The sequence below is a fragment of the Symphalangus syndactylus genome, chromosome 16, assembly GCF_028878055.3.
Source record: "Symphalangus syndactylus isolate Jambi chromosome 16, NHGRI_mSymSyn1-v2.1_pri, whole genome shotgun sequence".
NCBI lineage: Eukaryota > Metazoa > Chordata > Mammalia > Primates > Hylobatidae > Symphalangus > Symphalangus syndactylus.
Genome location: NC_072438.2, coordinates 15736987 through 15763077, shown reverse-complemented (window position 1 = coordinate 15763077; position 26091 = coordinate 15736987). Strand labels below are relative to the sequence as shown.

The following is a 26091-nucleotide window of genomic DNA, read 5'->3' as shown; positions in this document are numbered from 1 at the left end:
TCACATATTTGCCAATGTATAGTATTGGCTGAATGTTAAATTTTTGCCAACCTGGTGGTGGTAAGGTAGGTACATGTTTTGCATTTATTCTTTTTTTTTTTTTTTTTTTTTTTTGGGGGGGACGGAGTTTTGCTCTTGTTGCCCGGGCTGGAGTGCAATGACATGATCTTGGCTCACTGCAACCTCCGCCTCCCGGGTTCAAGCGATTCTTCTGCCTCAGCCTCCCACGTAGCTGGGATTACAGATGCCCACCACCACGCCCAGATAATTTTTGTATTTTTAGTAGAGACAGGGTTTCACCATGTTGGCCAGGATGGTCTCAAACTCCTGACCTCAGGTGATCCACGCACCTCAGCCTCCCAAAGTTCTGAGATTACAGGCATGAGCCACTGCGCCTGGCCCCTTGCACATATATTCTTTTAAGGGCTTGTCTTTTCAGATTATTGTAGTTTCCTTTGGGTGTATAGAAATGTTCACTATAATATAATAGGGCCAGGCACAGTGGCTCACAGGCTCACACCTGTAATCCCAGCACTTTGGAAGGCTGAGGCAGGCAGATCAGTTGAGGACAGGAGTTTGAGACCAGCCTGGGAAACATAATGAGACCCATTTCTATACAAAAATTAAAAAGGTAGCCACGTATGGTGGTGCATGACTGTAGTCCCAGCTACCTGGGAGGCTGAGGCTGGAGGATCACTTGTGCCCAGGAGTTCAAGGCTGCAATGAGTTATGGTCACCCCACTGCACTCTAGCCTTGGCAACAGAGTGAGACTTTGTCTCTAAAATAATAATGATAATAATATAGTCAATATTTTCCTTTGTGATGTGAGCTTTTTGTGTTTTGTTAAAGAAATGCTTCCTTTTCTTGAGGCAATAAAAATATTCTCCCATATTCCCTTTTAAATGTCTTCAAGTTTTACTGCTTGTTTTGAGAATAAATGCTTCTGGAATTGCGTTTTATGTACAATGGGACCTAGAGAGTCTATTTATTTTTTCTCTCATGGCAATGACCAGTTGCCTAACTAGTTGTCCTGGCATTACTTATTTAGAACTCCATCCTTTCTCAGTTCAACCTGTGACATATATTAAGCTTCCATGAATGCACGGCCTGCTTATTTTATTCCATTCGTCTATTTCCATGCTAATATCACACTGGCACAATTACTTTAGCTTTATAGCAAGTCTTGATATTTGTCACAGTAAGTTCCCCCAACTTGTTCATCTTCTTCAGAGCAATTAAGCTATTCTTAGTTCTTTTCTCTTTTGTATAAAATTTGGAACTAGCTTGGCAACTTTTGCAAAGAACCCTGTTGGGATTTTGATTGGAATTGCATTGAACCCATCACACAATTTGGAGAGGCACGACATCTTATAAGACTGAGTTCCCCCATTTATGAATCCTCCTATTTATGTAGGTCTTCTTAAACATCTTTCTATATGGAAGTATAATTTTCCATGCAAAAGTCTTGCATATATGTCAATAGATTTATTTTCAGTAAATTTTATTTCACTATTGTAAATGGTATCATTCTTAAAATTATGCGTTCTTTATATGAGAGGCAGAGGATTCTGTGTGTGTTCATTAAATTAAGAACATTAATTGTGTTGTTCAAATCTTTTCTATTCTTACCAATTTTTCTTTTTTACTCTTTGGCCTGTCAATGAAAGAGGTATGTTGAAATATCACACCCATTAGGATGGCTGCTATGATTTGAATGTGTCCTCCCAAAGTTTACATGTTGAAACAGAATCTCCAATGTGATAGTATTAAGAGGTGGGGCCCTGTGGGAGGTGATTAAGTATTGAGATGGGACCTTCATGAATGAGATTAATAAGAGGCCCAAAGGAGTCTGTTTGCTCATTCTGCCATGTAAAGACAGTGCCAGAAGGCACCATCTATGAAGCAAAGAACAAACCCTCACCAGACACAGAATTTGCTGGTGAGTTAATCTTGCACTTTCCAGCCTCCAGAACTGTGAGCAATAAATTTCTATGGCTTATAAATCACCCAGTCTATAGCGTTTTTGTTATAGCAGCCCAAACAGACTGATGCAATGGCCATTATTGTTTAAAAAACAAAAACAAAAAATAGGAAGTGTTGATGAGCATATGGAGGAATTAGAACCCTCATATGCCGTTGATAGGGATCCAAAATGGTTAAGTCACTGTGGAAAGCAACATGGCTATTTCTCAAAAAAAAAAGCATAAAATTAACATACAATTCTGCAGTTCCACTTCTGGGTATACCTAGAAGAAGTGAAAGCAGGGACTTGAACAAATATTTGCACACTCATGTTCATAGCAGCCTTAGTCACAACAGCCAAAAGGAGGCAACCCAGGTGTCCATCAACAGATGAATGGGTAATAGGATGTGGCTTGTACCTGCAATGGAATGTTATTCACCCTTAAAAAGGAAGACATTTTGACACATACTATAACATGGATTACATTATGCTAAGTGGCATAAGCCAGTTACAAAGAACCAATATTTTATGGTTCCATTGATATGAGGTTCCTAGGGTAATCAAATTCATAGATACAATCTAACATCCTGGTTGCCAAGGGGTGGAGAGAGGGGTAATGGGAGTCAGTGTTTAATGGGTACAGAGTTGCTGTTTCGGATGACTTAAAAGTTAAGGAGATAGGTAGTGGTGATGGCTGCACAACAATGTGAATGTACTTAATACCACTGAACTTATAACCATTTAAAAATGGTTAAAATGGCAGATTTTATGTTATGTATATTTTACCACAATAAAAAAATTTAAGTGATATGTTAAAATGCTCCACTAAAGAGTGAATTTGTCAATTTATCCTTTCAGTTCTCTCAATCTTTGTTTTATGTATTTTTGTTTCATATACAACGTCATGCATGAGTTCTAGAATTGGGATCTCTTCATGGTGAATTTATTATTTGGTAGTAAACCTCTTTATCCTAATTATTACTTAATCTAATCTTAATCTAATGATTTTGTCCAATATTCAGAGCTGCTGCAGCTGTCTTTTACTTCACGTGTCTTTTTCCATCCTTTGACTTTCAACCTTTCTGTGTCCTCCTCATGCTTTGGGTACATCTCTTGAAAAGAGCATACAATTGGGTTCTGTATTTTTATCCAACCTGATAATAAGCCAGCATATTCACCTAAACAGACTATAATTACAGATATTTTTGGAGTTCTTTCTACTCATCTGATTTTGTGTTTTTACTTGTCTTGCTTTTTCTTTACTTCCTTTTCTCCCTCTTTTCCTTCTCCTTTTGGATTGATTGGGCTTTTTTTCCTATTTCTTTTTCCTCTACTGTCTTAAAGTTATACAGTTTACTTCCATATTTTCAGTGACTAACATAGACATTTTACCATATTTTTATGGTAAAATAAATCAAATCCTACAGGAATCAAAATCTCAATTGTCATCTCAAACAATAAATGCTTTAACCTCAATTTCTTTTCTCACAGAAACATGTGTAAAACACATGCTATGACATGAATTACATTATGCTAAGTGAGATAAGCCAGTTACAAAGGACAAATATTTTATGATTCCATTGATATGAAGCTTTCCTAGAGTAGTCAAATTCATAGGTACAATGTAGAATGGTGGTTGCCAAGAGGTGGAGGGAGGGGTAATCGGTATCTGTGGTTTTCGTCCAGGTTTTCAGTTTTAACATCTACATTTTTAGCATACAAATTAGACCACTAATTTTATATGCACAGTACGTATTATCATTCACTCTTAAATATGTTATTATATTTCTCCTCTTTTCAATCATTCTTTTGATTTCTTCCTTGACCCGTGTATTATTTAAAAGTGTTTTGCTTAATTTCCTAATATTTGAGGAGTTTTGTAGACATCTCAGTGTTACTAAAGTCCAGTTTCAAACTACTATCATCAAAGAATAATTTGAAAAAGTTCACATTTTCATGTTTCATTTGTCTAATAATCTTTCACGGAAGCTGGACATTGTGATCATTATGCCGTTGAGTGTTTAGTTTTGTTTTCTTCCTTTAAAGAATGCTTGGCTTTCTTCTGTCCAACACTTAATTTACCTGCAGATCAGTTTGATGCCTTTGCAGTTTAGTTTTAATTTTTGTTAGGTTCGGTGCTAGGGTTGCTTTTACATGAGCCCTTGGTCAGCCCTTTACCTAAGTCATGACCATTCTAGGCTCTCTACTGAATGCCAAGGGAATTCAGCAAGATCTTTCCACTCTGACTGATTAGAACTCAAATGTCTCCCAGCCTTGTGAGAGATCCAGTAGTTATTCAATTTTCAGCTCCCTTGTAGCTTGTCTTTGCCTAAATGCAAAAAGTTTCATCTGTTATATGTTTGGCTTAGTATTCATTCAGAGACTCAAGAGGACCCAAATGTAGAGTTTTAGAGCTCTTTATGTGCATGGCTCCCTCTTGTCTGATACTCTACCTCTCAAATGCCAGCTTCCTTGGCTTTCTCTGCCTTCTACCTCTCCTCAGCTCAGCAAAATCACCATGTTCTGCTTCAGTTCCTCTTCTTACATTACAGTTGAGAAAGTGCCAAGTCATCATAGAGTTCACCTTATTTGCGTTTCTTCTCTCAGAGATTACTATTGTGCTCTGTTTGTTGCCCAAGACCTGAAAACAAAATTTTTTTCATATAATTTGTCCAATTTTCCTCATGGATAGGCACAGAAATCTCAACTCTTCATTTTCTCTCAGCATCTTGAACATATTAGTTCTCTGTCTTTGGGTTTCTATTGTTGCTGTTGACAATTCTGTGGCCAGTTTACCATATTTCATTCATAAATGTTCATAAGATACCACTGAATATGCAATCCATCATTATTTTATTAACAGTAAGGAATAAAAAACTGCCAATTATAATTGTAAGACTCCATCAAATGATAAGATTAATCCCAATGTCAAATGTGTTAAATTGTGGGAAAATACATATCTTGGAATTGATGAAATATGGTCACTTTTATTTTTTGTAGAGTATCTTTTCTGTTTTTGTTGCTTCTTGATTTCTCTTGATGTCTTCTTATTTCATCTGAAATTATTATATGTAGATTATTTTTCTTTATGCTGCTTGATATACTTTGTTTTTCCTAGATTTGAAGTTTGTCATCTTTGAACAGTTGTGAAAAATTCTTAGGCACTAGCTCTTCAAATATTGCCTCTCCTCGGCTTTCTCTATTTTAATCTTCTGGAACTCCAATTAGACAAGTGTTAGACTTTCATATTTTGTCATGCATGTCTTCAAACCTCTCTTATTTCTCATTTCTTGTCACTTTGCATTGCATTCTCGGTAATATCTTCAGATCTGTCCTCTGGATCATTCTGTCTGAAGGCAATCTGATCTGCTATATAACACAACAATTGAGGTTTCAATTTCAATCATTAAATTTCTTTGTTTGTTTGTTTCTTTGTTTGTTTGCTTTAAAGACAGAGTCTCACTATGTTGCCTAGGCTGGTCTCAAACCCCGGCACTCAACAGATCCTCCTGCCTCAGCCTCTTGAGTAGCTGGGACAATAGATATGTGCCACCATGCCTAGCACATTCACTGTATTTCTTACTACAAGATGCTTTAGTTGGTTCTTTCTCAATTCTTCCCGGTCGTTTTGTTTGACTTTTGCTCTTTGAACTTTTAAATTCCATTTTTAATTTCTTAACACAGTTTATGTTTATACATGATTATTTTTGCTCTCTGAATTAGATGTCTACTATCAGAAATGCTTGAGGACCTAAATATATTGTTTATTATTCAGCTGATTCTTGCTTACATTGAGCCATTTCTCCCTGTGTTGGGTAATTTTTATTATGAGCTCAGGCAGCATATGTGGTGATGGGACTAGATTGAGGATGCTTTTCTCCAGACATCACTGGCATTTGCTTCTTCTAGGCTCCAGGGGGCGCTACCAATCTGTAACTATAATATTTTAATTTTGTTGCCTGGGTGATGTTTCTTGACATTAGGGGCAGTATAAATTTGAACCTCAGACACACAACAGAGCAGTCCTCTGGCTACAAAAGTTCAGGAAAGACTCTCTAGCATTGTGTATGTGTTTCCACCCAGAGGTAGCAGAGATGGCTTTGTTCGTTTGTCCTCTATATCCGTATGAATCCCTCCAGCTTGAAGTTCCTGTTGCAGGTGCCTGTACCCATCGGGGCCTGGATTTCCATTTTCATAGCCACTCTAGTTTGGGCTGATTATTCCTCTTTTTTGTGAAGAGGCACAATCTTTGGGCATTACTCTGGATCTCCTGTGAGTTTAGCAGGGCGTTTTGAGTTTGTTGTAAATAGTTTCCCATCTCCATATTTTAATCTGTGAAGGTGTTTCAGTTGACATTTTCAGGTGAGCATACCATTGGAATCCCAAAGCCTTCTTGCAAATTTTTTATTGTTTACTTTATTACATTTAGGTATTTAATCTGTCTAAAATTTACTTTTGTATTTGGCATAAGGCCAGAGTCCATTTTCCCCTTTCCAATGGCTAGCCCGTTACCAGCAATATTTATTATTAATTTATTCTTTTTTACTGAATTTAGCCATTAGATTTGTCATAAACTAGGCTAGCACATGTTCTAGATTTAATTCTAGTTCCATCTTCTGTTTGACTCATCTATTTGTCCATTCCTATATCAACACCAATTACTGATTAGATTCCAGTGGCTCTTTGTATCCTCTGATGTAGGAACACTCGAGTCTCACTTGAATGTTCTTACATTTTGTAATTTTTAAACTATTCTCAAGGATTTGTTTTCAGAGACTATTTTGTACTCACTTTGGTAAGGAGGCAGTCTCAGCATGTATTTGCTACACTTAATTAGACTAAATTGAGAAGCTTCATGGGGAGGTAGACAGAATTTCACTTGGACAAGCCACTTACCCTCTTCCAGACTCAATTTCCGCCACTGAGGAAGGATGGGCTAGTGCCCTAGACCTCTGAGCTCCTTGCCTGCTCTAGAATTCCAGCCCAGACTGGCTTCTCCTTAAGCACTGGACAACATGCAGTGATAAGAGCAGCTGTTTGTGTATGTGTCTTTTTGTTTGTTTTAGAGACAAAGTCGTGCTCTGTTGACCAGGCTGGAGTGCAATGGTGCCGAGATAGCTCACTGTAACATCAAAACTCCTGGACTCAAGTGATCCTCCTGCCTAAGCCTCCCAAGCTGGTACTACAGGAATGTACCACCATTCTGAGCTAATTTTTAGAAAAGAGATGGGGTCTTGCTATGCTAGCCATGCTGTTCTCAAACACCTGACCTCAAGTGATTCTTCCCACCTTGGCTTCCCGAAGTGCTGGGATTACAGGTGTGAGCCACCGCACCCAGCTTTTTTGTGTTCTTATTGGCCAGGTAATGCATGTCAGGTGTCCTGCTCAACCAGTTATGTATATTCACCCCTCAGCATCTCATTTAATCCTCAAACATCCCTGGGAGACAGGTGCTATTCGTACTATCTCCATTCTATAGAGCAAGGAACTAAAGAATGCAGAGCTGTACTGACTTATTTGCTGAAGATATTGGTTGATTAAAAAAGGAAACAAAGGAATGGAGTGGCGAGCTTTGGGGGAATATGCAAAGACCAAGTTATGTTATTACATAATTAGTGCACATTGTTCTTGATACATGAAGAAGACCTCAGTAATGATAGCTTACTCGTTTGTTGAGTGCTTCCTATGTACTTTAGGAATATTAAATCATTAATCCCACAACCTTCTTAGCTAATAGGCACTATTATTATCTCCAGTGTACGGACCACGAGATTGAGCCCCAGATATGTGAAGTCACCAGCCCACCGGCACCCAGCAGAGGTGGCTGATGAGCCCAGACCGCTGGGCTCCAGGGACTGTGCCGTCTCTAGGCAACCGCAAAAATTACCACCCACAGATATGGTGAACCCTGTGATTGTCACCAGCTCACCTGTCTCGGGGGGGAAGGGGACGTGCAAACATGGAAGCGTTGCCATTGGAAGGAGGGATGGAACTCGTGGCCATTTCTAATGTTTAAAACTATCGTTTAAATTATACTTTGAACGTTTTTATGTAAAGGAAGTGCACCAAAGGGTTAACAGGTGGTTGACTCTGAAAAGGACTCCCGGAGAACAGCTGCTCTGAATTTTCTAATTTCGCCACAGTGGTGATGTATCATATATTCTTGTGTGATTCGAACATGTTAAAAGTCATATAAATAATGTAGAAGACGACCCTTCGCGGGCGAGGCCCCCCTCTCGCCCGCTGAGGGCAATTACGTAACTGCAGGGCGGGGGCAGGCCTCCTCCGGGTGAGCGGCAGGCGGGGGCGGGGCTGCCCGGAGCCTCGGCCCCGCCCACTCCTCTGCCCCGCCCACTGTCCCCGCCCAGCCCCGGGCTGCTCCGAAAGGCCGGAGGCCGGAGCACAGCAACGCGCGGAGCGGCCCGGCCCCTCTGGAGGTCCCGCCCACGCGACCCAGGCGCAGCGGCGGGCGCCGGACAGCTGCCCCGGCGGGCGAGCGACATGCAGCGGGACCGCGGGAGGCTGCGATTCGGTGGCTGGACTTGCGTGCCCCACCTCCTCTGTCGCGCGTGCCCCGCTCCCCAGTCGGGGAGTCCTGGGGATGGGATCTGGGCTTCCGGCGCAGCGCGGCTGAGAACACCCGAGCGGTTCTCGTGTTCTGGCACGTGGCTCGGGCCTGCCCCCCTGGCCTGGCCGCCTCCCGGCGCGTTCTCCGGTGCAGGTGCCTGGCCTGTGCCCCGCCATCCCCGCCCGGCGCCGCCGGTGCTGAAGGAGCCACGCCCCGGGCTCCGGATCCTGCCTCTGCAAAGTCCAGGCCCGCGGCGCGGGTCAGGGTTGCTGCTCCGGGCGGACGGGGACGAGCGGTCGCAGGCAACTCCTGTCTTAAGGGCAAGTGAGACAGGATCAGGGCTGGTATGGAGGCATCTCCATTAGCAGGGGACCAGACTCTTTCCATCTGACTGCTCTGCTATCCTTGGCGTGCTGCCTCATGGTCCAAAGTGGCTGCTGCGCACCAGCCCTCGTGTCTGCATTCTAGCCAGCAGGAAGGAGGTAAGAGTGAAAAAAGATGCCATTTCTTTATGAATACGTCCCAGAAGTTCATATAGATCACAAGAAGCCAGTCCACTTTACAGGCAGAGGTGGACTCCAAAAGGTCTGATGACTCTCAGAAGGTAATGTGTGCAGCGGGGGAGCAGGATTCAAATGTAAGTGGGCTGCCATCCGTACAATAGCAGCCAACCGGAGGGCTCCCTGCACTCCAGCACCTATCCAGCGCTTACCTAGTCGTTTAATCCTCACAGCTAGTGAGGGAAGAGCTGGTTACCCTATTGTACAGAGGAGGTCACTGAGGCTCAGAGAGGGTAAGTGATGTGCTCATGATTTCAGAGCCAGTACGTGGAGAGGTTGGGACTCCAATCCGGGCAGTCTGCTCCAGAATCCACACTTTGACCACCACCTTCCACTGTCACTCAGCATTGTAAACTCTCCCCTTGGAATCCTGTCTGCAAACCTGGTTGAAGCTGAGATGAGAAATGAGGCAAGGGAGGGCCATTGGTGTCTAACAGTCTCGTGTTCAAAAATAATAAAGTACAGCGTGGGCAACATAGTGAGACCACCGTCGCGACAAAAAATAAAAATTAACTGGGCGTCGTGGTGTGTGGCTCTAGTCCTAGCTACTTGGGAGGCTGAGGTGAGAGGATCGCTTGAACCTGGGAGGTTGAGGCTGCAGTGAGCCAAGTTCACACCACTGCACTCCAGCCTGGGTGACAGAGTGAGACCCTGTCTCAAAAATAACAACAATAATAATAATAAAGTCCTTCTTTTGCAGTGTATTCGTCACCTTGGACTGCCATAACAATATGCCATAGATGGAGTGGCTGAAACAACAGAAATTTTCCCCAGTTCTAGAGGCTGGAAGTCCTAGATCAAGGTGCCAGCAGGGTCCAGTTCTGGTAACGAACTCTCCCTGGCTTGCTGGCTGCCTCGCTATGTCCTCACATGGTGGAGAGAAAGATTTCTCTGCCTTCTTCTTAGAAGGTGACAGTCCTATGGGGTTAGGGCTCCACCCTCATGATCTCATTTACCCTTAAATACCTTCTAAAGACCCTATCTACAGATACAGCCATATTGGGGGTTAGGACTTAAACATCTGAATTTGTGGGGGCTGAGTGGAGGATGCAATTCAGTCCACAGCACAGGGTTAGTTTACTTCAGAAATAAATGAACTAGAATTTCAAAGTCAGGACTACAGTATCAAAAGGTGAGAACCCAGCCTTTAACAGTTTAACTTTTCTCATGGTGTCTAGAACGATGTAATCAACATGCCCACTGTTCAGATGGGGAGACTGCTGAGTGCCCTTGACAAAGTCCTTGGGAATAGCCAGGACCTAGACTTTGCTAGGGCAGTTGTTTGTAAACCCACAGAGGCCATGGGCCATTTCCTGACAGTGATTGTCATCATCTTCCGAGCTTGGCTCTGGCTCCCAAATGATACGTTGCATAAACTAAAATACTTTTCCCTTTGAGGCTCGCTCAGCAAGCTGCAGAATCTGGTTGATCGGTTTGTACTTGAGTTTTTTCCCTTCCTGGTAAAGAGAGAGAGGGAAGGCATGTGTCGAGTTCGGCCATGTGCCAAGCCCTTTGCAAACATTAGCTCCCCGACCCCACCACTGCTCCTTGTTGCTTCCCAGTTAGCGGCTTCGGGGTAAAGGGGCTGTCCGGGTCACACCATATCAGAACTGGAGGGTGAGCCCAGAGCTGTCATTCAAGCCCCTGTTTGCTTTTGCTCCTGCTGACCCCCAAAGGAGCTTCTCTTCGTAAAACAAAATTCTGTTTAAAAAAACTAAATATCCAAAATTCACCATCTGTTGCAATCTCAATGTATTATGTTGGTGCAAAAGTAATTGCAGTTTTCAAAGTAATTGAAATTGCCATTGAAAGTAATGGCTTAAACTGAAAATACTTTTGCACCAACCTGATAAAAGGGCTGTGCTGGTGAAAACTGTTGGAATTGATTTTTCCCCTTGGAATCTTGCCAGTCAATTAATTTGCAGCTCTGCTACTGGCCTTTCTAAAACTTGAACCTGGGAGGTTGAGGCTGCAGTGAGCCAAGATCACACCACTGCACTCCAACCTGGGTGGCAGAGGGAGACCCTGTCTCAAAAAAAAAATAGGTTTTTCAGCCTTCCCTTGCTGGGCCATGCTCTCTTCCTCTGTTTCCTCTGTAGCTGACACACTCCTGTGTGTGGGCAATGTTCTCCACGTAGTAACACCCTGTACTAATGATGAGTGTGCTGTCTACGTGACTCTATTTAGGGCAAGGCAGTTCGTTGTAAGTCCTGCATGAGGAATTCAACAAGAACAAAAAGCTTCAGAGAAAAACATCCTGCAGCCTTCCCCTTTGTCTCAGTAACTATGGTTTCTGGGCAAATTAAGAAAACACTCAAGAAGGTTTTCTTTTTTTTTAATGGAGCTGAAGCACAGAGCCTCAGATGGGCACAAAATGATGAACACATTTATTTTGATTTTTTTACTTATAATACTAGCATATAGAGAATTACAATAAATATAATATTCCCTCCAATTAACAACAACAACAACAAAAAACCTTCCCTGTGCCAGAGCAGGGAGGCTGACCAAGAAAAGAGGAGAAGATGGCCACTGTGCTCCAGGGCAGAGGATACCTGGCCCACCTTCCCCTGACCTCAGAGAGTTGTGGGGCCTCTGTCAGGAGGCACCAGCTCTAATAAGAACTGTGGGTGTGCTCTGGGCTTTCTGCTTGGCACTGCTGCTCAGTGATCAAATCACATCATCTTTCTGAGTGTCTTCTTGTGACCTGCAATGATGATATTTGCTTCAACTAGAAAAGGCGAGACTCAGATTCAAGGATATGTGTGTATTTGAGAGCCCTGGTGAACTCAAGCTGTAGAAATAGTGGTCGTTAGCAGAATCCATTAGATGAAATTAGAGCCGACCCAGGACCTTGGGAGCTCTCCGGGGTGCTGAAAGGATTGTCCTCAGACTCCAAGGATCAGCATAGTCTGTGCATAGGAGTAAGCCAGTGAGAATGTCATTTACTGAGCACCTACTGTGTGCCTGGCGCCTGGCTTCCTCCGCAGCATTACCTCATTAACACATATGGTTACTACTAGGCTGTTAGCCTCTGCCTGGCCTCAGCTTGGCCCTCCTGCTCCTGAAGCCCCCAGTGCCAGCCGCTGCCTCAACCTGTGTGTGGCTTGACCGCCTGTCCTTTGGTCTCTAGCACAACTGGCTTGCCTGTGGCAGTGCCACCCAGCCAGCCTGCTGGGCTACTGACTTGCTTTGTATCTCCTGGCCTTGGAAAGGCTGACATGGGCATGTTTGTGAGGGAGCTTGGAAAACTGGAAGCTGAGGTTCTTAAGGTCACGTTTTGATTATTCTGTACCATTTTTGTCATGTGTGTTTGGTTCAGGAAAATTTGAAACTGAACCATGAGGACAGGGGCATCCAGGCTATCATCCTATAACCCCACTCCCCTGTGCTGGACTGTTACAATTATTTCTATAAAATTAGCCTCCCCATGGCACTGTGAGCCACTTGAGGGCAGAGCCTGTGCCTTATCCAGCCCTCTAGCTTCTGAGCCTGGCACAGGCTCCTGATGATAGTGGGGGCGCAGTCACCGTTGATGAACCCAGAAATGAAATGGATGGAAGAGTGAGCCCACAACTTGGATTTCTGTCCTGAGAGCTGGCGTCTGTTGGAGAGGGTTCTGTATACAGGCATGCCAGCCTGCACTCACTGAACGCTTGCTGGCTTCTGGCTCTGTTCTCAAAACTGCATGAATATCAACATTTCTAATCCTCACTGCAACCCACGAGATAGGGACTATGATCCTCATTTTACAAGAGGGGAAACTGAGGCAAAGAGCTATGCATAACTTGCCAAATACCACACAGCAGGTCAGTTGCAGGGCTGAGACGAGAACCCCAGTGGAGTTGCCAGCTCAGTTGTCAACCCTCTGCACCACCGGTCCCGGTGCCAAGGCTTCGTCCCATCCCCCATATACCTAGTAACTGAAACTTTGGGTGACTTTCTTGATTGCGCCCAGTGACCATCACGCAGCTTGGATGGGAGGGAAGGTCCTGGCTCCCACACTGCTGGGCGATGCTGGGGGGAATCACTGCATCTCTCCATGCCTCAGTTCCCTCAACTTCAGGGGGAGGCTCACTCCCACCGTGGAACTGCTAGGAGGTCATAGGCCGTCTGTGTGAAGCCCAGGGCCCTGTAGTAGCATGATTGTATGCTGTGATCTGAATATGATCAGTCATTATTGATGATCTTGAGGTTTTCCTGTGTGGTGTTTCTGTTTCAGAAAAGGAAAGGGGGCTGGCCTAAAGGCAAGAAGAGAAACCCTCCCGAGGGACCTTGCTGCTCCGTGCTCCTATGACAGGGTAAGATGCAGGGAGATTACTCTGACCCAACGTTGACGTAATCTGCAGGGCTCACCATGTGGCCTGGGCCGCATAGCTAGGTTGGCACAATCCCATCTCAGCTTTTACCTGCTCTTTTAGGGCCCTTGGTTAGTTAGGGGGCCTGACACCACTGGGAGTGTGGGGTGGGCTGCTTAGTTCTTTAAGCTGTAATGAAGTCCTAGTCCTGGAAGAGAGAGGACAGAAGAACCAGGCTTGGGTTCCAGACAGGAAAAGGGGTAGGTGTGGGCTTGGTGGGTCTGCTTTCCATCCCAGGCTTGAAGACAGGGGTGCTCTGTGGCACCTGTGAGCAGGTGGCATTATGTTCATTATACAGAGGGGGAAACAGAGACTCAGATGGGTTAAGTGATTTGTCCGCATAATGCAGCATGGCTATTTGAACGTGTCCCCTGCCAGACACAGCCACCCAGCCTTCATACACCTCATGCCCTATGGGGAGCCCCTCTTCTTGTTCCTAGGCCTTTTACGAGACTCTGGGTTAACAAGCCATTGGAGGATGTTCCCCTCTTAGCCTTCAGTTCTCTAGTTAGACTGAAAAAGATGGGCAAACCTGTGACTCGTTATGAAAACCAGAAAGTGGAATGAGCTGCCCCTAGCCGGATGCCTTCCCTGCCGGTTCCCAGAGCCACGTATGTCCCTTCCGTGGCACAGGTAATTGATATTCCTGAACGAGCAGAGAAGTCAGCTGAGTGCCACACACCCCGATCTGCCTTTCACGGAAATCATGAAGATGCTGGCTGCTCAGTGGGCTCAGCTGTCTCAGGACAAAAAGGGGTAAGTCCTGTTTTATGTGGTGAATACAAAGCGAATCCCTCCCTGAAATGGGGCCTGGGCAGCCTGCAGCCACCACCAGGGGCCGTTCCCTCCTAATCCATTTCTCACACCAGAGCCAGAGGGAACCCTCTAGAGTGCAGACATGAGGTACCACTCACTCACCCGTTTAGAGCAATTAATGGGTTCCCTTGCTTTTGGCAGCATCTCCTAAACTGGGTCAGGCAGAATGGCCCATCCAGGAAACATGGGCCAGCTGTCAAATAAGTCTAGGAAATTCTGGAGGAAATCAAGATCGTAGATTTCTCCCTCAACAGGACATTTTTGGTGCACATAAAATATATTTGTGTAGCACTTGTTATGCCTGGCAGCATGCTAGGTGCTGGGGATACGGCCACGAGCACGGCCGATGGGGCCCCTGCTGTCCTGGAGTGAGGCTGTGGAGGAAGAGGCAGCGCCAAGCGTGTAAAGGGGCATGAGAGTCTCTATGTGTGAGCACTGGTGTGCGGTGTTTCTCAAACTAATCTACCAAGGAGCCCTCTTTTTCACAGAGCACCTGTTAACCTCCTACAAAAGCATGTTCTGGGGGCCAGGGGAGGAACGCCCAATTATGGCATAAGGTCAAAGCCCATTTCGCCTGAAATACTGTTACCGTCCAATATCACTTCTGCCACCCCCAGCTGTACCTTCCAGCCACACTGAACAAACGTGTCATTTTCTGTTCGAGCCATGCCTGCCTCAGTGTCACCTCCTACAATAAGCCCTCCCACACCCCTAAGAATATCTGACCTCAAAGCCCATACTTTCCCCAGAACAGCACCCTGCCTCCAGTGTCATTTCCTCCAGTCAAATACAAAGACCCTGATGTGAACTTCTTTAAACCTCTACAATTTCGTCTTGTTTTAGTCATAGAAAACTCATTTACAGTTGACAAAATCCTAATGGGGGGCTCAGTTAGTAACATCCCTCTCCTTCCTACCCACGTTTTCAACCAACTAGGAGCTATCCAGTAGCCAGTCAGATGGAGATTAAATGTCAGCTGTATTCACGCAAAGCGAGGTGGAGGGTGTCTTTGGATCAGTGGCTCCAGCTGCTGGCAGTGCCGGATAATTCCTGGCACTAGGTCAGAGCAGGCCCCTGAGCATGTGGCCAAGAGCAGCGCAGAGCTTTCGCTGCCTGCCAGCAGATGGCAGGGGCAATGAGAGAGGGAGGAGCTCCACTCAGCATCCCAAGGCCTGGGGTTGGATCTGATTCATCTGTCACTAGTGCTCAGCCCAGGACCCTGTGCAGGGAAAAGTGCTGATGTTTGCATGAGGGATCATTGTAGAGAAGTCTAAGGTTCCCCTGGCGGGAACTGATAATGCTGCCCTTCTCTGCAGTCATCACACCAAACCTGGAGAATGGCAGTGGCCACAGCGAGGAAGATGCCAGTTGATGGGAAGGAAAACAGTGCCATTCAAACAAGGAATGAACTTGCTTGGAGGTAGTAAGTTCCCTGTCCCTGGAGGTGTGCAAGCAGAAGCTGAGCAGTAGCTTCTTGGGATCATCGTAAAGAGCCCCAGGGAGGTTGGACAAGAGGATGCCCAGCCTCCATCCCCATCCCAACCCCAAATCTGGAGCGCCTCAGAATCTCTGTGCTCCTTCCTCCAGAGGTATGTGTCTCAGGTGGACGAGGACAAGTAGGGCTATGTCTGCGAGCCGCAGGCCTTCCGGAGCTCTGAGGCCTACCGAGCCTTGCTGCAGAGGTGTGCAGCCCACAAGGCACTGTGTGGGATGCAGGGGTGGACTGGAGCTCACCCCTCCCAAGCCGGGGTCTGGAATGCTTATGCAGCAGAAAGTGCACTGGGAAAGCCCTTGGTGTTACTCCACCTCCTTCAGCCACGTTGATTAAAGAGCCAAAGCAGTTGACATCCAGTCTTCCTTTTCAGCCCATCCTGAACAGGTTAAAGACTAAAGATATGAGGCAGCTTGTTCCCTCCTACCTGGGAGGGTCAGTGGACATTCAGAGAGTGCTGGGGCAGCAGTTACTTTGTAACGTTTAGAAAAGGGAAAGGAATCACAGTGACAGGCCTGGCACTTCTCAAATTCCAGCATGCACACGGTCACCGCGGGTCTTGCTGGTAGGCAGGTTCTGCTCCAGCAGGTTCAGGGAGGGGCCTGGGAGTCTGCGTTTCTGACACGCCCACGGGCCATGGCTGCTACTCCAGGGCCCACACTGACTATGCTGCAGGTTGGTTCCTGCAGCACTCACCACTCCTACATGCCGCAGCACCCTCCCTAGCCCAGCATCTCTGCTGTGGGCTTTTCTCAGATGGCCATGGGGCCAGATGTGCAGGGCAGAGCTAGCGAACTGAACATCTATGTAAACCCATGCAGACAGCTTTCCACCACCACCGACATGGTGAGACAAATCCCAGGTGGATTCTATACCCCAGAGAGTTCCCATGGGACTGAGCCCCGTTCCTGTAATGGCCCTGCCCAGCCACCTGACTCACTCCCAGCCCTACCGGTGCTTCCTGAGATCAATACCCAAATAAACCATTGACACCAAAATCCTCATCTGGGGGACCCGGCTCTGCCCCCAGAGCCTGAGGCAGAGGAGGTAACCCTATCCGTTGTCTACTCACTATGCCTTCGCCATGGAGGACAATTTCCACTCATTTTTCTTTTTCATCCATTTTGAAAGTATTCTCAATCGCAGAGCCCATCAGAGGCACATTTACGTTGAGACCCACAGGGCGGCCACCAGCCACCAGGATTCCAGTCTCCTCTGAGGGGCACAGGCCCGCAGGGCAGCATTGAGGGGCCCTTGTCAGTGGCAGTCCAGGCACCAGTCTCTGGCCCCACCAGTGGCTGCTCCAGGGCAGAGGTCGGCTTCTCCCAGTGGTCCTGGGTCCACCCCCATTCGCCCTGCATGTTCCTGCCCTGCGCTCTCCATGGTCAGGGCCGGCCCACCTCCCTAGGACGTCACAGCAAGGCCTGCCTATCCTTCACGTTGCTGCCTCTTTGGCTGAGCACCAGAGGAAGCATGCATCAGGGCTCTGCCATCCACGAGACTCCAGGACCAGCCACGTGTGTCCCATGCTCCCATTGGGACTGGCTGAGAGAGCGGCCTTCCTAGTCACCAGGGTGTGGGCTCCAGAGTCCAAGTGCCCGTGTTGGAATGCCAGCTGTACCACTTGGTGGCTCTGTGGCCTTGCACAAATTGCTGGAACACTCACTGCCTCAGTTTCCTCATCTGAAAAATGGGGCTGTCACAGGCCTTTCTCCTCAGGGCTCAGTGAGGATGAATGAGCTAAACCACAGAGAGGTTGGTACTCAGCGCCTGGTACATGGCAAGTGTGCAGTAAGTGTTCACACTTAGTGCCCCTCCCTGTGTGCTGGGGCACAGCCCCCACCCTAGCTTCCTCCAAAGCAGGGGTCAGCAAACTTTTTCTGGAAAGGGATAGATAGCAACTGTCATAGGTTTTGTGGGCCACATGGCCTCCATCTCAGTCATTCAACTCTATGCTTGTAGCAGGAAAGCAGTCATAGACAATATGTACACAAAGGGCCGTGTCTGCATGCCAATAAAACTTTATTTATAAAAACATACAGAGGGCTGAGTTGGTCCACAGGTAGGTCTACTCTGGCCTGTCGTACTTATTGGGTTTCCACATAACCTTTGTTTTCAATCAAGTGCCTGTAGATAAAAATAATCAACTGGAAAATCTCTGGTCTGGCATAGAACTAGCAGATATACCCACGCATGGTGGCATCTCTGATGGTTCCAGGGGAGCTGCAAGGCCTCTGGTCCTCATCATGAATGTCAGATCTCTTGGTACCAGAGTTAAGCAGAGGGTGCCTGAGAACAGCTGTCATTCCTGCTGCTGGTTTTCTCCCAAAATGCCATTTGTGTGAGCTTAGCAGAGAACCACTTATCTTGCTGAATTCTTCATTCATGCTGAGGCCCTGCAGCCTTCTCCTTATTTGGGGGATTGTTTGTAAATTGTCATCATGCAAAAACCTGGTGTGTTACAAGGAAAGGTCACTCCAACACAGCAGCTTGGTCTTTAAACAAATAAAATATATCACTGCCTTATTTAAAACATAGTAATTTTAAGAGTTTGCCATATAAAAATATATTAGTGGTCAATATACATTTTTAAAATATCACCTAGAATCTGCCACACTAAAAAATGAAATTTTCATTCTTCCTTGTTTCTCCCTCATCTTCATTTCACACCTAGCCAGGTCCTTATACATTGACATCAGAGGTACCTGCTGTTCCCTCTTGGCTTATTGGGGTTTACAGACCTCAGATTAGATTGAACAGCATTGATCAGCCTCTGGCAGGTAACATGAAGACCCCTTGAGATGATGTTTGCAATCAAAGAAGTCACCTCTGACCCTCTGATTGGTGTCCCCCAAATAGGGCTGAGCCGTTTCCTGCAACAAATTCTCAAAACGCACCTCTATCTACTGAGGACCTAGCACTTTCTCTCTCACCCGATGACAGAGGTGTTGAGATGAACTGAAATTCTCATCTGTGCTCAGAAAGGTGTCACACCTAGCATGGAAATGTACAGTGGGGAAATGGAGTCGCAGGACCCAGCCCTGTCCACACAAAGCCCATGTGTCTTTTTCAGCTAATTTTATGTTCAGAGAAGGCTGGATCGCCTGAGCCTCCTCCCTGCTCACCTGAAACCCTTTCTGTCCTCAGGGAGATAAACGCAATGATCTGTACTGCGGGACCTGCAGGCAGCTCTTCAGCTCCCTGCGCAACAAGAAGGAACCTGCTGCAGAGTCAGCACCTGCAGCACCTCTCAGGTAACCAGCCTAGGCCAGGCCGCTGAGCCGCAAATGCTGGCCTTGACTCCACCTGCGCCAGAGGTCACCAACGGGCAGCCCACGTGATGCCTCTTGTTATTAAAATGCAATTTTAAGACAGACTCTAGTCAAGCCCACTTACCACCAGGCGGGTGTTTAGGACAGGGTAGGTGTTCCACTGTATCTGTTTTCCTCTTAGTTCACCAGGCCCGCCTGCTCTGGGCCACCCAGGACACAGACCTCAGCTTCTCCTGGAGCCCTTCCTCACTTAATTCCATCTCTACGAGCTCCTTCACTATCTCAGAGCACCCCAGGCCCGTGGCCACCTCAGGTCTGGATGCCGCATTCTCTGACATGTGGCACATTCTGGGTGCCCATGATTATGATGAAGTTCTGTGCCCATGTGGCCTCAGGGCTCTTGAGACCACCCTTCAACCAGGTCTTTGCTCACCTGTCTCCTGCCCAGGGACGCCAGCCAGGTCACCGGTGCAAATCTCCAGCCCCTGCCCGTTTCTCTTCCTGATTGCATTGCCACCTCACAGCCTCCTCCACTGCTCACTCCTGGTGTTATTGCCTGTCTCCGTCTGGAGGAGAAGGCTCTCGAGTTCAGTGATTGTTTTGCCTGTTTAGTTCACTGTGGTGAACCCCAGGCCTAGAACCTCGCTTGGCACTCCCAGTAGGTGCTCAGTAAGTATCCAATGAGTGGACAAATGAATGAACGTGTTCAACAAATGACCCTAGAGCATGTATTCCTTCCAGGGACAGAGCGAGGTACTAGGGACACAGGCAGGACGAGGCAGAGCTCCATGCTGACGAAACTAAGGGCCAAGCATGTGGGTGAATACGAACATCCTGGCATTAAAACGTCTTGCATTCTAGTGAAATGAGACCCACTGGACACAGAGAGGCCCGACCACAATTGCATCTGTGTAAAATTGAGACAAAGATGGTGAAAACAGCCGTGGCAGGTGCTGGACTAAGGGGTGACATTGGGTTTTCTCTCCCCACCTATCCTTTAGGGTTCTTAAAACAGAAATAGATCTCACGTAGGCCCCTGCTCTGCACCCTGCTTGCTGAGTCACACAGGGCCAGTTACGCAGCTACCCTGTGCTTCCCCGGCCTCATCTGTAAAATAAGGTTGACACTGCCTGCCTGGCAGGGCTCTCCTGAGAATACACAGTGCCTCGTGCAGGGCCCAGTGCAGCTGAGAGGTCACCTCCTCCAGGAAGACTTTCCTGACCTAGACTTGGGGTTGGGCCTCCCCAGGGTTCCTAAGGCTTCCCCCATATACCCTTCACTTTGCAATCATCATCCCCTCTTACTGTCCCACAACACACATTACACACAACACCATACAAACACATGCATTCTACACACACACAACACACACATGCACTGCATATAACACACACTATACACATTACATACACAACACATACGCCACCCTTCACACTCATATACACACGTACACCACCCACATACACTCCAAACACTCCGCACACGTACAAACACATGCTACATACAACACACTCATACCACACACATGCACACACGGGTCTGGAGGGCGGTGCTGTGTGGGGCTCGGCGCATCCCTGATCCATAGCAGATACTGAATATTTGCTGAAGGAATATCCAGGAGACTCATGCTACGTCTGGTATTTGAAAGGAAATGAACTGTTCTTGGTAATGTCTTGTTTAGGGTGAATAATGGTACTGAAGACAGAAAATGCATCGTATCACCTGCTCTGGAGCAAAACATGTGTGCTTGGATGCGTAGAGTTATTCTGTGTCAATTACCCACCAGAGAGAATTCAGGCGTATTTCAAAATCTATAAAACCGTGTGCTGGGGGACCAGGAAAAGTTGTAGATGCATGTGGCCGTGAACCACTGTAACTCTCTGGGGGCCTGTGTGACTATTTGAAAGGAAACAGACAGGGGCAAACCTCGTTTCATCTTCCCTCTAAATCACCTGCAATTTTACAGTAGCAGTCAGGCTCTTGAGAGCTTTCCCATTTCCACTTTTCTTGGTGGATCTTGCTGGAAATCAGTGCTTCTGGCAGCTGCAGTCTCTGAGGCGGGGCCCTGATTGGGGACAGGGTGTTAACCTTGCATTCTTTGGGTTCAGGTCTCAAATGGCTCTTCTAGCCCTGGGATCTGAGGAGCAAGACCAGGACCCAGCTATCTCCACCCTGGAAGAACCTTCTCTGCTCTTCCACATCCAGCCCAGGCCTCTGGTTCCTTGTCTGCAAAACGAGGGTGCTGAGAAGATGGGACCAGGGGTCCAGCGTTTTCTTCGGCAGGGCTGTTGAGATGTAAGTCCCATGCCATAGTGCCCACTGGCTGAAAGTCTATATAGTTCAGTGGTTTCTAGTATATTTTAAGATATGTGCAGCCATCACTGTGGTGGGCTTTAGAACATCTCTGTGACCCGAAAGAGCAACCCCGTTTCCATTGGTGCCACTCCCCCCGCTCCGCATCCCCAGCCCAGCAGCCTAGGACAAGCTTTCTGCCTCTGCAGGAGGCCCCCAAGTTTCAGGTCTTGATGTCTGCTTTCTGTGGGGAGTCCAGCAGACATCTCCACCTTAGGGACAGATTAGTGGACAGTGCTGTGTCACCATCAAGGGCCTGAATCCCCGCTGTCACCTACTACCTCTTTTACCTTGGGCAAATTCTTCACCCTTTGCCTTGGCTTCCTCAGGTGAAAACGGGATCATCGTGCTGACCTCAAGGGCTGCTGTAGGAATCGTTGTTCCTCGTGTCACAGTCTCTAACTGTGTGGCACATTCTGGGTGCCCATGGTTACGATGATGGGTTTGGGGGCTGGAGAGATCAGTGACTTTCTGCCTCTACCCCCTCTCGAGGAACAGCAGGTTGCTAAGGAACCCCACAGGCACCTGCTGTGTGGCTCCCTGCACACCGCCCTTCTCCTGCTGTGGCTTTTCACCTTTGTGTGCCAGTCTTGCACCTGTTCATGCCTCAAAACCCCATCAAAAAGACAATAACAGGTGCTGGCAAGCATGTAGAGAAACTGAAACCGTGCTGCTCTGGCAGTGTCAGAGGGCACACTGCATTGGAGAACGGTCTGACAGCTCCTCAAAAGGTTAAACATAGAGTTGCCGTGTGACCCAGCAATTCCGATCCGGTGGCCAATCTGAGGTTTCAATCCAGGCTGTCTGGTTCCAAGGACTCTGTTCTTTACCACTTTCTATGTGTATACCCAAAGAACTGCAAATGTATGATTAACCAAAAATATGAACGTGAATGCTCATCGCTGCACAGTTTGTAACAGCCGAAAGGTGGAAACAAACCAAACGCCCAACAAGGGTTGAATGGATAAACAAAACGTGGCCCATCCTTACAACAGCGTAACCTTGGGCCGTACAGAGGAGTGAAGTGTGATATGCGCCACGATGTGGAGGAAACTTGAAAACACGGTAAGTGAAAGAAACCAGACACAAAGGATCACACACTGTGTGATTCCATTCACACCAGATGTCCAGAGCAGGAGATCTGTAGAGGCAGAAAGGAGATTGCTCGTTGTCTAGGGCTGGGTTTCGGGAGGATAAGGGAGTGATAGCCAAAGGCTGCGAGGTTCTTTTTGAAGGATGAAAATGTCCTAAAATTGCAGTGATGGTTGCATGTCTGTGAATCTACTAAAAACCACTGAATCACACACTTACTTTATTTATATTTATTTATTTATTTGTTTATTTATTGAGTCAAGGTCTCACTCTGTCGTCCAGGCTGGAGTCCAGTGGTACAATCACAACTCACTGCAGCCTCAACCTCCCAGGTTCAGGTGATCCTCCCACCTCAGCCTCCCGAGTAGCTGGGCCTACTGGCGTTGGTCACCATGCCTGGCTAATTATTTTGTAGAGATGGGTTTTACGCCATGTTACCCAGCATGGTTTCGAACTCCTGGACTCAAGGGGTCTGCCCACCTCGGCCACCCAAAATGCTGAGATTACAGGCGTGAGCCACTGCACCCAACCATGATGTGTGAACTAGATCTCAATAAAGCTGTTAGGCAAAAGAACAAAAAACAAAACCAACCAACCAACCAACCAAACAAACAAAAACCACCATCTCAGTCAAGGACCCTTCCTCCAGGAGGCCTCCTCTGCTGGCCTCTGCCCCTGCCTGGTCCTGGCATGCTCTGCTTGTCTGTCTCTCTGTCCACCAAACGGGGGACCCTGAGGCACAGGCTGGTTCACCCACATTTGGAAAGAGGGCCAGGCCTGGAAGTGCTGCTCATTCTCTGCTCGTGGGCTGACCTCTGTGACAGGATTTCTTTGCTTTTTAGGGAAATTCAAAAAAGATCCTGCCACGTACTCAAAGCACCCGGAGCCTCTAAAGGAAGAGATGGGACAAATGAGGCCAAGTCAGAGGAGGAAGCTGAGGGCCCCGAGTCCCTTCTGCTCAGCTGTCCACATCCAGAGAGGAGTTCTGCTTCTCTCAACCTGTGTTTCTTGCAAGAGTTTATCTATAAATTGCTGAAAAAATGAGTAATCAAGTTCAGCAACTCCCTGGCATCTGTGATGACCTACGGTTTATAATCCTAGTCAGAATCACCTACATAAAGTTTATAATATTAATCAGAACAAAACAGAAAAGTCGCTAGAGGAATAACAATAGTAAAAATTACAATCAGATGAAGAATAAAGTTTTCAATGAGGCACAGTTCTAAGCACTTCATACAAATAAACTGTCTTAATTCTCATAAAAGTACTGCAAGGCAGGTGCTAATATCATCTCCTTCTAAAGATAAAATGCAGCACAGAGAGGTTAAGTAACTTGTCCAAGGTTGAACAGCTAGTGAGTGGCCAATCTGAGATTTAAATCCAGGCTGTCTGGGTCCAAGAACCCTGTTCTTCACTACTTCTCAACAATGTCAACCATGTAGAATGATACACACACATAAACCCACATCAGTGGTAATGGTGGTTATCTCTGGCTGGCAAGATGAAAGAAGACATTATGTAATTCTTCAGTCCTTTCTGTGTCTGCCACATTTTCCCCAATGGATAGATGTCACTTAAATTATCAGAGGAAGAAAAACTCTATTAAAAGGAATTTCAAGGGCCAGGCAAGATGGATCACACCTGTAATCCCAGCACTTTGGGAGGCCAAGGTGGGAGGATCACCTGAGGTCAGCAGTTCGAGACCAGCCTGGCCAACATGGCGAAACCCTGTCTCTACTAAACATACAAAAAAATTAGTCGGGCGTGGTGGCACATGCCTGTAATCCCAACTACTTGGGAGGCTGAGGCAGGAGAATCGCTTGAACCTGGGAGGTGGAGGTTGCAGTGAGCCGAGATCACACCACTGCACTCAAGCCTGGATGACAGAGCAAGGCTTCATCTCAAAAACATAAAATAAAATAAAATAATTGTTTTATTCTGCTTATAAAATTAGCATATTCATTGAAGCTAGGCACGGTGGCTCCTGCCTGTAATCCCAGCCCTTTGGGAGACCAGGGCAGGTAGATCACTTGAGGCCAAGAGTTCGAGACCAGCCTGGCCAACATGGTGAAACCCCATCTCTACTGAAAATACAAAAATTATCTGGGTGTGGTGGTGGGCACCTGTAATCCCAGCTACTCAGGAGGCTGAGGCACAAGAATCGCTTGAACCCAAGAGGCGGATGTTGCAGTGAGCTGAGGTTGCACCACTGCACTCCAACCTGGGTGACAGAGCGAGACTCTGTCTCAAAATAAATAAAATAAAATAAACATATTCATTGAAGAAAATTTTGAAATTTCGGAAAAGTATATGAAGAAAACGTAAACACTATCAGTAGAGAAGCGTCGTTGACATTTCAGTGCAGCGTTTCTAGTCTAATTTTCTGTAAATATCTGAATCTACCTGCCTATTTCTCTATCTCTCTACCTAAATATATCTGCATGTTATTTGTATATCTGCATATTTATCTTGTATTTATCGAAATAAATATATCTAACCATATCTGTATATAGACATAGAGATAGAAAGATGGAGAGAAAGAGAGATAGGGAGATGGACAGGAGGGTAAAATCCATCCTGCAGCTTCCATGAGCATCTTTACGTCTCCTTCGACGTTCTTTTACGCATCGCCCCTCCTGGCTGCATAATATTTCATCATGTGCATCAGCCGCACTGGCTGCCCAGTTCCTGTGTAGTTGTTTGTTTGTTTGTTTTTTGTTTTGAAACAGAGTCTCACTCTGTCGCCCAGGCTGGAGTACAGTGGCATGATCTCGGCTCACTGCAACCTCCGCCTCCTGAGTTCAAGTGATTTCCGGCTAATTTTTGTATTTTTAGTAGGGATGGGGTTTCACCACGTTAACCAGGCTGGTGTTGAACTTCTGACCTCAAGTGATCCGCCCTCCTCAGCCTCCCAAAGTGTTAGGATTACAGGCGTGAGCCACCACGGCTGGCCATTATGACTGTCCGTTTTGGTGACACCTGGTTCTTACGTTAGAAATCGGGCTGCTGAACGTTCTGCTCTGTGTGTGTCTTTGTGCCCATTCTTGTCGGCTTCCTTAGAGAGATTTCTGGAAGTTCGATGATCATGTAAAAATCACAAGCCTTGCTGGGACCCTGGAGAGGCGTTGGTGTCTGTCGTGGTTAGGAGCCCAGGCCCTGGCCTGGCCATCGGGGGCTGGAATCCTGGCTGTGTCCTTCGCAGCCATGTGCCTCAGGCACCTTTCCTCACCGCCTGCCTGTCATCTGGGGATGCAGGTAGGTCCTGCTCCATAGGGTTGCCATGGCGATCACAGAGACTTGTCCGTGTGGACCACCTAGAGCAGTACCTAGCAGGGCACCTGACACCCTGGGGTCACCTTGGATCAGGGTCGCAGCTGGCCCACTCCCATCCCTCCCACAGGCCCTTCAGCCCAGACTTTTGTGCACCCCAAATTCCATCAAAATCCCTTTTCCTTTGAGAGTAACTTTATTCCTTTCCCTGCAGCTTGTTAATTCTGAAGAACAATGGGTGTTAAATTTTTTAAAAGAAAGAAAACATTCCAGTAATCCAAAGCCATCACGCAACGGCCCACCTGAGGGAGGTCACTGAAAAACAGCCCACAGGGGTCCTTGGGGTT

General features: G+C 46.8%; 1 long non-coding RNA gene across 1 annotated transcript; it reads left to right on the top strand.

Moving 5' to 3' along the window:
* Positions 1 to 8568: 8568 nt before the first annotated feature.
* LOC129464490 (uncharacterized) lies at positions 8569 to 24585 on the top strand. The gene is made up of 6 exons (XR_010116323.1): positions 8569 to 9014; positions 13315 to 13393; positions 14084 to 14206; positions 18906 to 19012; positions 21139 to 22447; positions 23317 to 24585. It is a non-coding gene; the product is annotated as an uncharacterized lncRNA (long non-coding RNA).
* Positions 24586 to 26091: the final 1506 nt, after the last annotated feature.